Source organism: Brassica napus, chromosome A1 (genome assembly GCF_020379485.1).
Source record: "Brassica napus cultivar Da-Ae chromosome A1, Da-Ae, whole genome shotgun sequence".
Classification (NCBI taxonomy): Eukaryota; Viridiplantae; Streptophyta; class Magnoliopsida; order Brassicales; family Brassicaceae; genus Brassica; species Brassica napus.
Window position 1 is genome coordinate 15,810,627 of NC_063434.1, and position 14,688 is coordinate 15,825,314.

General features: G+C 34.1%; 1 long non-coding RNA gene across 3 annotated transcripts; it reads right to left on the minus strand.

Moving 5' to 3' along the window:
* Window positions 1-2,436: 2,436 nt before the first annotated feature.
* On the minus strand, window positions 2,437-14,630 carry LOC106428553. Of its 3 annotated transcripts, none has more exons than XR_001285641.3 (3): window positions 3,290-14,625; window positions 2,754-3,215; window positions 2,437-2,606 (listed from the first exon to the last, which is right to left on the minus strand). It is a non-coding gene; the product is annotated as an uncharacterized LOC106428553 (long non-coding RNA). The 3 variants fall into 3 exon arrangements; XR_007314700.1 differs by having other exon boundaries at window positions 2,437-2,818; window positions 2,984-3,215; window positions 3,290-7,109; XR_007314699.1 differs by having other exon boundaries at window positions 2,437-3,215; window positions 3,290-14,630.
* Window positions 14,631-14,688: the final 58 nt, after the last annotated feature.

A 14,688-nucleotide genomic window follows, 5' to 3' on the forward strand; every position in this document is an offset into this window, starting at 1 on the left:
AGCAAATAGCATCATATTTTAAAAGAAAATACACCCGCACGGACGTACGAGTCAAAATCTAGTATATTTTATTTCTATGGCTATCTAGTGCAATTACTCTTGAATATATGTGGTTTCATCAAGATAAAATAATTTAAATCAATGGGAAACTTAGTTGCCATACATTACATAATTTCTTACAATGACTGATTTCATAAAATAAAACAAAAAAATTATAATATTTTATATTGTATTAAAGATCCAATAGATTGACATCTTGATACATTACAACAAACAATTGTATTGAAAAGAAAAAACTCAAAAAATAATATGGACTAAGATATATTTGTATGGATTTAACGTATTCCGTTTAATTATACCAGATACTCAGTCATCAAATCTTAGGACACATACACAGGGAAATTCTATATCACACAATGCATAGATATACAAAAACAAAAGCCCTCAAAAATCTCTATATCATTGTTTTTATTCATGGTGTTTCCTCATTAGAAGGCAATACATTTTTTGCACCTCACATTTTTCCTCCTAAACACTTCTTCACTGGCACCATCTCCATCTTCTCAACGTTAGATAAGATCAACCCAATTGTTATACTTCATTACAAACATCTGCTTGAGTACTAAAATGAATGCAAAAGGAAGAGATTGTGCTCAAGAGTTGGCCAAGAAGATCAACAGGTGAGAGATGAGAAACAGAATGGAGATGCTATCAAGAAGACACCGAGATGCCACACAACATGCTCCAATCGTTCCTCCACAGTTCATAGTGGTCCCTTGTCTTGTCTTCTATACCAAAACGTCGCATTAACGCATTCATCATCCATGTTACATGTCTCTGGCAGCATACAACATCCATTCTGAAACAACAATAACAAAAGACAAAACAACTTGTGTAATGAAACTACTCGTTTGAAGATCGTATCGTACATGCATGATTAACTCAAACAATTTGAATTTTTTTTGTTCATATTTGTATAAAGATCTTCCTTCATTGTTTTCTTTGTTTCCATGTCAGCCTTTAATTTTTTTTCTTCTCAACGCTTTGTCCACTGTTTCAAAGCTAATATTTTACTCTTCTTTCCCAAGATTATCTCTCAGTTCTTGCCTCTCATCAGTTTTGATTTTCTTCCCCTCATCTGTTGTCGTTAAACCTACATATCTAACCATTTCATCTTACCGCCAACTGCACTCAATCTTGTTAAACCCTTGGGATCTGCTGCTGATGGACTCAATCCAGAAAACTCGCATGCCATACCAAAAACATAACATTAACTTTGATCTAAAATAATTTACAGGTGGTGATGAGAACCTAAGAAGAAGAAACATAGAAATTAAGATGAAAATATATAACAATTTATTCACTACCTTTCATGTTTTTGTGTCGTCGGGAACATGATCAATTCAAGCAAATATATTGATGGACTTGAGGAACTGAAGAATTGATCTTTTTTATTTTTTTTAAGAGAGAGTTTATTTAAAAATCAGGTGCATATAAAATATATGCATGAAGATTAACATTCTGTGACTATTATCTATGTGATTTGTATGTGTTCTTATATAAACTTAAAATAAGCAAGTGCTGGAACACGCATGGTGTAAAATATATGATTTCAGTAAAAAAATTAATAAAGGATTTGTATGTGTTCCTATATAAACTTATCAATTTATGGCTATGAAAACTACAGGTTCAACGTGGAAATTTGTACATCTTTATTTTGAATTTTTTTGGATTCTTCTAAGACTAAAAATGAAGAAATATTGAAAGAAAGTATATACTCTATTTAACATCTTTATATATTTCATAGAAAGTCTTGGACTCTTGGGTGTTATCTTAATTTAGACTAAAATTATCATTAAGATTTTTAACCCATTTCTGAAGCATTTACATTTACATCCATATTGAAACATAATTTTTGGCCAAGCCACAAAATTTATTCTATTAAACTCAACTAAATGTTCTACTCATAAACATCTTGGGAATAAGCTCGTATCAGTATTTTTTTTCTCATGGAGATCTCATGACTTGACTTTTAAAAACCCTCGATCAAATATGATAAAAGAGTCAAAGTTGAAGTTTTAAATATTATAAATGTTAATCTTCTACACCAAAATTGTTACGAAAAAGATGCAACTATTTAGAACAACAAACAAACCCATAAAATATATAGCTCATTTGGAAAATTAAGAAAGAGAATAAGTACAAAGTTTTTGTCATATTTGGCTGTGTGTTTTTGTCATACTCACAATATCATTCGCCATCATTATCAGTTATACGCCTAACACAGCTTATGGAATTTTATAACCCTCGTAACTTAACTTAAGAGAATCGTGATAATGGTGACTGATAGAGATGTAAACGGTATTGTCCCAAGATATAATTAAACTGTGGAAGAAAGCCACACACTTGTAAAGAAAAATCAGCACTTGTGCAAGGTAACAAAATCTTTCCCTGTTCGACAATGTGAAATATAATGGTACAGTATGCATTAGTATTAACAAAAATAAAGGTTTCACTGACCTCTTTCAAAGAGTTAACAAAATTGCAATTTACATAATCTTCTCCTTCACATGGTATACGTTTCTAGAATATCCTCTTAAGTGTATCTGAAAGTAAAAGTTTCTAAAAAGATCAAGAACAACAAAGATAAAAGTAAATATTTTTGGTGCATTCTGATTCAATGTTTTAGTTTACAGCTTAATTTATCCACTTAGCCTATCTCTCAAACTGAAGAAGAGAGAAAGATGAGTTACTGTGAGATTCCAAGGTCTTTCTTGTTCTGCGCACAGGAGAAGGAAGAGAACACCTGTTTGTATAACTAATTTAAACAATCAATAACCAACATATTAAATCTTTGTGTTTCCCTTCGCAATCCATATAAATTGACTCATGAAACAAAATCAAAGCTAGAACTTGTAGTGATGCCATTACAGGAAATATATATATATAAAGATACAAAACGCAGAGCAAGAGTAATCCTTACATGATTCATTCTTAGAAATGTTTATATGGGCAATCGAGATGAATATAAAGTCGTAGCCCTAACGAACGACTTTGCAGATTACTTCTCTTGAAATCGAGGAGCCTCCCGAGAGATCAGAAATTATTGAGGAGGAAGAACAGCTTACTCTGATCGCAACCCGGAGAAAGAACCCTATAGTGCCAAGCCTCCACAACCGATGAACACTTCCCGGTCTTCAAATCAGAAAAACACCCTAGAGATGGCCATTGAGAGAGATGAGTAGCAGAGAGATTAAGAGAGCAAGATCTCCAGAAGAGGAATACTAACCTATTTATAGCAGAGATTTCCCCGACGGACGTCTGTATTAATGTCACTAAAGTCGCAGTCCTTTACAGGATGATAGAGAACGATTGATCGTCATTATCGCCGCTGCCAAACTCAAACTCAGATGAACAAAGGAGACAATTAGGGTTATGTTATAAAAAAAATGATTAGTCATCTTGCCTGGACACTTGTCTTCACCACCTTATGTCTCTTGCATTATCACTAGGACACTTGTCCATTTTCTTCTTATGTCGGTCAAACTAAACTGACTGACTTCCCCTATAAATATGTTGTACCAGTTCCTTTTAAATAATTATCATAGAATGAAAAAGTCTTATAGTTTCTCTCTCTCGTTGACTACAAAAAACACAACACTCTAAATTATCTATATCTCTCTCACTCTCACGTCACATCTCTCTTTCTCTTTTCCATTATTTGTTTTTCTTTTGCAATCATAAATATACTTCACCAAATAAATAACAACACGTTATCAGCACGAGGCTCTGACCAACTGAAGTTTATCAATCCAAAAGTTCTTAAACCAGCCGAGGTAATGTTTAAATTTATGTGTTTCAATAAACTTAATTTATTTAAATTTTATTATTATTCCGGAGTGAGAGGCTAGGCCTTCTCCGTTTATTTTCCAGGATGATAGGCGTTGTCTTTCCCGACTGATCGTTATGGTAGGCTATGCCTTCACGATAAGAGAAACACGTGGTAGGCTTTGCCTCCGTGAATTGAAAAAAAAAATTTACGTGGAAGGCTTTGCCTCCATAAATAAAAAGAAAAGGTCAAAAATGGTAGACTAAGTCTCCTCGGACCTTGAAATAAGTAAAAGTCAAAATGGTAGACTAAGTCTCCTCGGACCTTGAAATAAGTAAAAGTCAAAATGGTAGACTATGTCTCCTCGGACTTTGAAAAATGATCAATATGGTAGTCTATGACTCCTCGGATCATGTGGTAGGCTGAGCCTCCCGATTTTATTTATGCTACTTAAATTTCTGCAATTTAAATTTCTGCAATTTAATTTCTGCATTTATTTTATGCTTTTAATTTATGCATTTAAATTCTTGTCTTTACTATAATATTATTCTATGAATAATGTTATCAAGTGAATTTTGACAAAGCTCAAAATAAATGCCCTTGATATTACGAGAAATAATTATAAGGCTTGGACAGTGGGTGCAAAGATGCACCTGAGAGAATGAGCTTTGAAAAATCATCGATATAATCTATATTGGATGAGAAAAAGATAAAGCCCTGATAATTTACACCACTTTAATGATGGTTTATAAGATGAGGTGTATCATGAGAAAAGATCTAGAAGATCTTTGAATAATTAAATCCTTGAAAGAAAGGATTCAATAAATAGTTGGAGTTGATGTAAATCCTCCTTGAAAACTGAAAAAAAAATGAAATCATGATACTAAACCATCAAGTCGGTCCTACTAGAAAAGGACGAGGGTGTAGATGCGGTTGAAACCCCCTATCGTGGTCGTGGAAGTGGACGAAGAAGAAGATTCCGTTAATATAAAGGAAACCATCATGGGTGATGAATCATCAAACAAGTTCACTACATGTGATTTCTTTAAGCAGACCCCAAATTAAGATCTCACTCTAAAGGATTTGAAACATAATTCATCCCAAAATGGGAAAACTGAATATGTTATTGGTTCTAGAGTGGGATTCAGTACGAGATTTTAGACATGGAGTGTCAGCATCTCGAGGAGGAGAATTAAAGAATCCTAGTGAGTGGAACATTGAAAAATTATGTTCGCACTTGAAAAAGAACTTTATAAAGTAAATTCAAGTAAGATGATCACCATGATCGGGTGTAAACATGCAGTTGTGCATGTAATAAAGACATATACAATCTAGAGGGATAAAGTATATGGATACTTAGAAATATGCTCGCAAGTTTGCTAGAAGCATATGATAAGCTGATGGAATGAGATATGTGAAATGGATTACAATGAAAAGTAGGATAATCCATTTCCAAAATGCCTGCCAGACATTTTGATGAAATAATGATATCTCATATTCCAGGTGAAAATACTCCAATAAGAAAATAGTGTCCTAAACGGACGATATCTGAGTCTATGGCACGCTAGAGACGTGATAGACCACTTTGGTTCCAAAGAGTCCTCGAAAAGGAGCAAAAATATAAATAGAGGATGAATCTCATGATGAGACCGTTGATATGGTTAATATAACAGTCAGGTACCTGGGTAAATCATTGATGAGATAAAGTGATCTCGATTAACCATATCAGTACGGATAAAAAAAATGGAACCAAAGAGAAAATAGATTGTCGACAATAAATAAATGAAAAAGCGCTATAAAAATAAAGATTATGAATCTACCTCTATCTATGAGGGTAGAGTGAATTGATTGGCCATCAATTCGATATAAAGCTCGTTAGAATAACGAGAGATTTTTGGACCAAAAGTCCAAGGTATAGTTCTCCAGAGAATGAAATGAAAGATGACCTTGAGATATGAAAAAACGGCTTGTTCCGAGGTCACTGGAGAAAATTTAAAATAGATGCAATATATTGAAATGTCTGGCAGGACAAAAAAAAAACATATAACTTGAGTTGCATCTTGATGTTTAGTAGTCCCTGGAGAGTTAAAGATACTCTCGGGAATATGTAAAACTCTGAAAGAGTTAGAACAAGCCGTATGTAAGGTATCTTGAACCAGTAACTAGTGATATGTTTACGGCACGATTTGCCGGAGGATGAATTTCCAGCGTTAGGGGGAGGAATTTGAGAAATTCCTAAAGAGATTACATGGTGTACACAGTTGTTGTTACACTTTGGTCCCCTACGAATCAAAGAGGGCTGGAAATTCAGAAAATTATGCATTTGCATAATTTGGCAAACAAGTGACTAAGTGTGTTCACAGATACGACATGATATACCCACTGAAAATGTTCCATCCAGAGTTGATGTTCCTAAAGAACAAACTGATGGTAACAAAATGAATGAACCTAGGGTTCAGTTATAGAGGGGGAGACTAGCGGGTTCTAAAGATAAAAATCTCCGAAAGAAAAAGAAATTTGTTGAGCAAAGCAGAAAGGTTCCAAAAGAACCTGATACTGAAAAATGTCTGAAAGAAGGCATAGATGAAAAAGTTCAACATGAACCAAATAAAGATGATCCAGATGACTAAAAGGGAACAGAAAAGTATGAGATTTCCATCAACTACACCCTTGATAAAAAGTTATAAGATAAAAGATGTTGATGGAATGTTCTCCTTTTCTGTGTCCAAAAAGACCGATCATAAAAGTGATGATCCCGATCCAAGGTCCATTTGTTAAAAAGACATGATTGGGAGGAGTGGCAGAAGGCCATTCAAATTGAATTATTCTCCCTAAATAAAAAGAATGTCTTTGGACCTATAGTCATAACGTCTGAAAATATAAATCTTGTTGGATATAAGTGGGTATTCGTGAAAAAAGTAACACGATATAAAACCTGATTAGTTGTCCAAAGATTTTCTCATAGACTGGGAATTGATTTTGACGAAACGTATTTCCCGGTAATGGATGCAATTATATTTAGATTTTTGATGAGCCTAACGGCGTCTAAAAATCTTGAGATGCATCTCATCGACGTTGTGACTGCATATTTGTATGGATCGTTGGATAACAATATATATATATGAAACTCCCTGAGGGATTGAAAATGTCAGGGGCATTGAAATAAAAGTCCAGAGAGATTTGTTCGGTCAAGTTACAGCGATCATTTTACGGATTATAGCAATCCGGACGCATGTGGTACAATCGCTTAAGTGAATATATCTTGAAAAAGAGATATGTTAATAATGCGATATGTCCATGCATTTCTATAAAGAAATTGTCATCTGGCTTTGTGATCATTGATGTATATGTAGATGACCTGAACATAATTGGAACTCAAAAGGAGGTTGATGATGCTCAAACTCATATGAAAGAAGAGTTCGAAATGAAAGATCTCGGCAAGACAAAGTTTTGTCTTGGGCTCCAGATAGAGCATGTCCGAGAAAGAATAATTGTGCATCAATCAATCCATATGAAAAGGTTATTAAAACACTTTGGTATGAATAAAGCGACTCCTTTGAGTACTTCAATGGTAAATAGATCTCTCGATGTTGAAAGAGATATTAAAAGATCCTGGTAAGATCTTATATAAATAAGTACTTTGGAGATACTAATGGTAATAAAGCATATGTGAGCTTATATATCTTGCGAGTTGTATTTGATTAAATATACGTTTAGACACTAATGTCTTTGCAAGATACATCTCATTTCCTATTTATGGAAATTAAAATGGCATCGAGAACATGTCAGTTCTCTCCAAGGTACGTATTGATTCAGAATTAGTTTAACCTAGAAACCCCGAGTTTGGTATGGTTTTGCAGATACATGCTATTTATAAAGTCGAGCACAAACCGGATATAATTTTACAACTGGTGGAACCGCAATCTCTTGGCGGTCCCAGAAACAAAATCTGGTTGCGACATCTTCGAATCATGCAAACACTATTGCGCTTCACGAAGCATGTCGAGAATTTGTGTGACTTCGGTTAATGAGTCACCACATACAAGAATCAAACAGAATAGTCAACGAGAAAAAGCCGACGAAAATATTTGAAGATAACTCGGCTTGTGTTGCTCAACTCATAGAAGGCTACATCAAAAGCGATAGAACAAAGCACATCCCTCCAAGATTTTTCTCGTACATAAGGGAGCTCGAGAAAAATAAAGAAGTGGATATCAAATATATACGGTCATGCGACAATCCAGCTGATTTGTTTACAAAAGCTCTTCCTACTACGATATTCCGAAAAAACGTCTACGGTATCGGAATGCGGCATTTGCGTGACCTGTGACGAGAAAGTTATGTCTACTATTATCAGGGGGAGATTACGGCAGTGTACTCTTTTTTCCTTGTTATGGTTTTTGTCCCAATGAGTTTTTCTATGATTAGATTTTTAACGACGCACTACGTAATACAAGATGAATAATCAAGGGGGAGTGTTATAAAAAATGATTAGTCATCTTGCCTGGACACTTGTCTTCACCACCTTATGTCTCTTGCATTATCACTAGGACACTTGTCCATTTTCTCCTTATGTCGGTCAAAATAAACTGACTGACTTCCCCTTTAAATATGTTGTACCAGTTCCTTTTAAATAATTATCATAGAATGAAAAACTCTTATAGTCTCTCTCTCGTTGACTACAAGAAACACAACACTCTAAATTATCTATATCTCTCTCACTCTCACGTCACATCTCTCTTTCTCTTTTCCATTATTTGTTTTTCTTTTGCAATAATACATATACTTCACCAAATAAATCACAACAGGTTAGCACTTTCTGGTCTTATTCGCAGGGCCCTAACGGACGAAACAAAGGCCACCTTTGCCAAAAATAAAAAATCCCGTACAAAAACTTAATGAAGCGCATCGTTTCATTTAAGGTGGACAGGTGTCACTTCCAGAATACAGTAATTGATGACGTGGCATCCGAGATGGACCCACTGGGAGTGATTCAAAGTCTTCTTTATATATAAAAATAATTAAATTTTATAGCATTTGTTCTATTTTCTTCCGAGTTATCTCCTTCCTCTATATAATAGCACATCAAAGACATATGTCATTTACATAAAAATTAAATAAAAAGTGTTGTTAGATTTGTGGTGGTTATAGCATCCACGATGATAGTAATTATACCGGTAGTACATAAATAGAGTATAACATGCTAAATGATATAGTTCATATTAGTGAAATTATAAAATGATTAAATATATTAATATACTATGTTTGTCTAAAATTAACAAAACTAAACCCAAAACAGTGATCAGTAAACCCTAAAAAAAATATAAACCATAACTCAAATATCAAAATATGTAAATTGTACATAATATAAAACATTATCAAAATAGAATAGTAACAAATGAATAGCGTAGTACATATTTTTCAAATTTTGAAATGTCTATCATTGCAGGGAATGAGGTAATGTTTACCCCAATGCCAACCCAAACCTTCTATAAACTAAATTCAAAACAATAATCACTAAATCTTAACAGAAATATAAACCATAACCCAAATATCAAAATATGCACATAGTACACAATATGAAACATTATCAAAATAGAATAGTAACAAAAAAAATAACATAGTACATATTATTAAAATTTTGAAATGTCTATAATTGTAGAGAATAGGTAATGTTTACCCCAACGTCAATCTAAACCTTCCATAAACTAAACCCAAAACACTAATCCTTAAACCCTAAAAAGAAATATAAACCATAACCAAAATATCAAAATATGCACATAATACATAATATGAAACACTACTAAAATAGAATAGTAACAAAGAAATAGCATAATACATATTATTCAAAAAAGATATACAACCGACGAGTGGTGGGGTTATGACGGAAGAAGTGGTGATTGATATCAAGGAAATGGTAGTTTTTTAAAGAAAATTTGTTAATAAATAAGAGCAATGATGATAATTGCTATCGTGATAGATAAAGACCCAAAATGATTGATACTTTTTTTACAAAAAAATGATAGTGTTTCGAAGAAGTGATGATGATAAGTAAGTGAAGAAGAAGAAGTTTGTGCACGTATTAACCGGGAAGGAGGGGTAATATAGTATATATTGTAGTAATAATTGAGGGTGTCGTTTTTTTAGTTAGATACTTAATTACATTATATTTCATGGCTATTCAGACCAATTTTCCTTTTTTTTTAAACTTTTGCTTCCACTTTTAACTTTTTTTTTCATTTTTAAAAAAAACTTAACAACTTTTTTCTTTTTTTTTGACATCAACACAACAACTACTTTCATTCACTAAATATGATTTTCCACCATTATTTTACCATGCCCAACCTGATATTCTAACCAAAATGGCACAACATAATACAACTTGAGAACATTGGACAAAAAAGTGAAAGTTTCCTTTGCTATTCTGTCAGCTGCCTTATTTCCTCCTGTTGGATAATATCTCACTTCATAGCTCTCAGTCTGTGACAAAGAGTGACGAATTTCCTCTATAGTAGGCTGTAAAATTGGTCATACTTCTTCAGTCCGTTTAATATCCTGACTAAGGTAAGAGAGACAGACTCAAATATTATACCTTTGTATCCAAAAGTAGCCAGCGATTATGCAGCCCATTTAAACGCCTCAGCTTTTGTTATAATGGAGGATGCCGCTCTTGTCACTGATCTTGCCTCTGCCCACAATACATGTCATGTTTCATCTCTACGCAGCCACCCAAGACCACTGTTTTCTTTGTTCTTTTTCCACGCTCCGTCGCTATTGAATTTTAGCCAATTTGCAGGTGGTGGAGTCCATGAACATCGCTGGTTAGTATTTGTGGGAGCTTTAACCTATGTATGTTTTACCTCTTCTAATTCATCATGTCTCCTCTTCTGCCATTCCTCTGCATCCTCATGGGCTTTCCTTATGACACTCATTGCCTCATAATCCTTTCCTTTGAACATTAATTCATTCTTGTTTTTCGATAATCTCCATAACAACCAAGGAACTAGCATGTATATCATCGTTAGGGGACTATTTCCATATATTAAGCACATGATACACATTTGAGTATAAGGAATTCATAAATAAACCATCAGGAGGAGCATGGATTGGAGATAGAGCCCACACTAGTCTAGCAAAAGGACATTGAAATAGCACATAATTCACTGATTTTGTGTCGTAGCCACACCTTAGGCAACCAGCTTCTTTGGAGATGTGTCTTCTCGCCATATTCCCCGCAACTGGAATGGTGTTACTTATATATCGCCACAAAAGTGATGAATCTTCGTGCTGGTATCAGAGTCCTATGCTAACTGAAAGAGAGGATCCATGCTGGATTGCTCTTCCATAGGTGATTGTTGCTTGCCTATTACATTGGTTTGGACCCAATATCTACATTTCACTATGTAGTAGCCTGTCTTGTTGTAATCCTAGATATAGACGTCTCTTCTTCGACTTCCACAGGTTCTGATCCATACTATTTGTCTCCACTCCTCCTCCTGAGGGAAGATCTTTGCAAGCGATGTGAGGTTCCAATCTCTTCCTTGGTTACACAATAAATCGCAAACTCTCAGGTTCTGAGGAACTCTTTGCCTTGTGGCCTCTCTGTCCCATCTTACCACTTTCGCTTGTCTTGCTGGTTTCTGCTCAATCCAATGATCTTGCCACACCTTTGTATCTATCCTCTCTGTTGCCTATCAGAACTCTTGCGCCTTGTTTCATTAATCCTTGTGCCGAGTGTATGCTTCTCCAGAAATAAGAGGGGCAAGAACCAAAATTTGCAGGTAAGGGGTTCGATTTTGCATAGTACCTGCTCTTGAGAACTCTTGCTAGTAGTGAATACTCTGAAACCCAGCCCACCCTTTCCTTTGTTTTTTCTTAACTGGTCCCAAATTTTCCAGTAGATGCCGCTGGTCTCTCTCTTTGTACTCCACCAGAACTCAAACATTATCGACATTATTTTCTTACAGATCATTTTGGGGAGGGAGGAAAGATCATTTTGGGGAGGGAGGAAGCAGGATATGGTGTAAGTTGGGAAAGCTAGGACCACTGACTTCAACAAAACCTCCTTGCCTGCTGGTGATAGGAATCTGGTCTGCCAGCCGTGTACTCTTTCACTCATCCTGTCTTTTAAATAGCTGAGAATTAAGATTTTAGAGCCTCCAAAAGCTTCAGGTAAACCTAGATAAATCCCTTCTCCTCTCTCTTGATCTATTCCTAGCTTAGCCTTTATTTGAAGTCTTCTTTCCAGTGTAATATTTTTTTTTATCAAAATAGATGCTTGACTTCTGGTGGTTAATCCTCTGACCATTACAAGAAATAAGGGTTTTGATAGCATTCGAGGATAGTGTTTTTTTTTGCGTTTCCGCTATGGTTGACATACTCCTTACTTTTTAGATAGCGTTTGTATATTTGGAAACGCTATGATAGAAAGATATATTTGAAAACGCTATGACAGGGTATGTTTAATAGCACATAATTAATAACATTATGGTTGAATTTTTGAATCCCTAACCCCCAAATAAGTTTTTAAACCCTAAACTCTAAACACAAACTTTAAACTATAACACACTAACAATCTTTATCATATTTTAAAACTTAAAACTCCAATTTTTAAATATAAAATTATAAATTTAAATCTTTTCAGATTAAACACCAAACCCTATACGTTAAATCTAACCCCTATAATCATACATAATATTTAAATCTAAAATCCTAAACTTTATATCTTTTTTTTTTCAACTCCTAAACTTTATATCTAATGGTCTTAAAATTTTAATCCAAAAAACATACACGTTAACACCAAAATACATGTATTGTATGTATACTCACAGAATTTTAACACAAACGTTCTACTCTTTATCCCTAAACAAACCCTATATACACTTAGGTACCTTCAAATTTAAATTCTATTTGTTTTAACACAAACACAAAACTACCAAACCAGTTTTTCTTTAATTATATAACCACAAAATTCAAATCCACAAGTTTATATTTCAAATGTTAAATATGTTATCTAATTTTTAAGTTCAAACAATTTCTAAAAAAACTATAGATAAAAAAAATGTGGTGTTTTTCATGGGCCATTGATTAATTATGATCTAAAGGCCAAAAACCATTATCTTCGTGTTGCTTTCTTATTGGTTGATTCTTGAAATCATGGATCACTATTTTTGGCCATTGGATTACATAAACAATGGCTAAGAATCAATGTGTTTCCTTCTCATCTACCTTACTCTACTCTGTACGTTATTCTCTCTATCTCACTTCATCTAACAGATTCATCTTTCTTCATCTCTCTGCACGGGGAGTCCAATACCAGCCAAGCTCCGCCAAGAGAAATCTCAGAGATTTTGCCACCACCGGAGAGTCCAGCACCCTCAAATCACCAGAAATCTAAAAGACATTGGTTCCCGAAAACCTAACATCCGTATCCCGCTTTGGAGATAGATAAACCTGGCAGATATTGAATTATCGTACATGACTACTAAAGGTAACAAATATTTCTTTTCTCTCAAAATAAATAAGTATAGTATCTAGTAATATAAAAATTACTATTGGCTCTAGAGGAACTTATGATAAGACATGTATAAGAAAAAGATGGAAAAATTATAAATGAGTGGTAAACCTGGAGTTTACTGATATATAGCCATCTCCAATAATGTTATCGACATTATTGTGAAATGTTGAAAAACCAAAAGTTTTTCACATATAGCATGTCAAGAAAATAAAGGAAACCATCATGGGTGATGAATCATCAAACAAGTTCACTATATGTGATTTCTTTAAGCAGACCCCAAATTAAGATCTCACTCTAAAGGATTTGAAACATAATTCATCCCAAAATGGGAAAACTGAATATGTTATTGGTTCTAGAGTGGGATTCAGTACGAGATTTTAGACATGGAGTGTCATCATCTCGAGGAGGAGAATTAAAGAATCCTAGTGAGTGGAACATTGAAAAATTATGTTCGCACTTGAAAAAGAACTTTATAAAGTAAATTCAAGTAAGATGATCACCATGATCGGGTGTAAACATGCAGTTGTGCATGTAATAAAGACATATACAATCTAGAGGGATAAAGTATATGGATACTTAGAAATATGCTCGCAAGTTTGCTAGAAGCATATGATAAGCTGATGGAATGAGATATGTGAAATGGATTACAATGAAAAGTAGGATAATCCATTTCCAAAATGCCTGCCAGACATTTTGATGAAATAATGATATTCATATTCCAGGTGAAAATACTCCAATAAGAAAATAGTGTCCTAAACGGACGATATATGAGTCTATGGCACGCTAGAGACGTGATAGACCACTTTGGTTCCAAAGAGTCCTCGAAAAGGAGCAAAAATATAAATAGAGGATGAATCTCATGATGAGACCGTTGATATGGTTAATATAACAGTCATGTACCTGGGTAAATCATTGATGAGATAAAGTGATCTCGATTAACCATATCAGTACGGATAAAAAAAAATGGAACCAAAGAGAAAATAGATTGTCGACAATAAATAAATGAAAAAGCGCTATAAAAATTAAGATTATGAATCTACCTCTATCTATGAGGGTAGAGTGAATTGATTGGCCATCAATTCGATATAAAGCTCGTTAGAATAACGAGAGATTTTTGGACCAAAAGTCCAAGGTATAGTTCTCCAGAGAATGAAATGAAAGATGACCTTGAGATATGAAAAAACGGCTTGTTCCGAGGTCACTGGAGAAAATTTAAAATAGATGCAATATATTGAAATGTCTGGCAGGACAAAAAAAAACATATAACTTGAGTTGCATCTTGATGTTTAGTAGTCCCTGGAGAGTTAAAGATACTCTCGGGAATATATAAAACTCTGAAAGA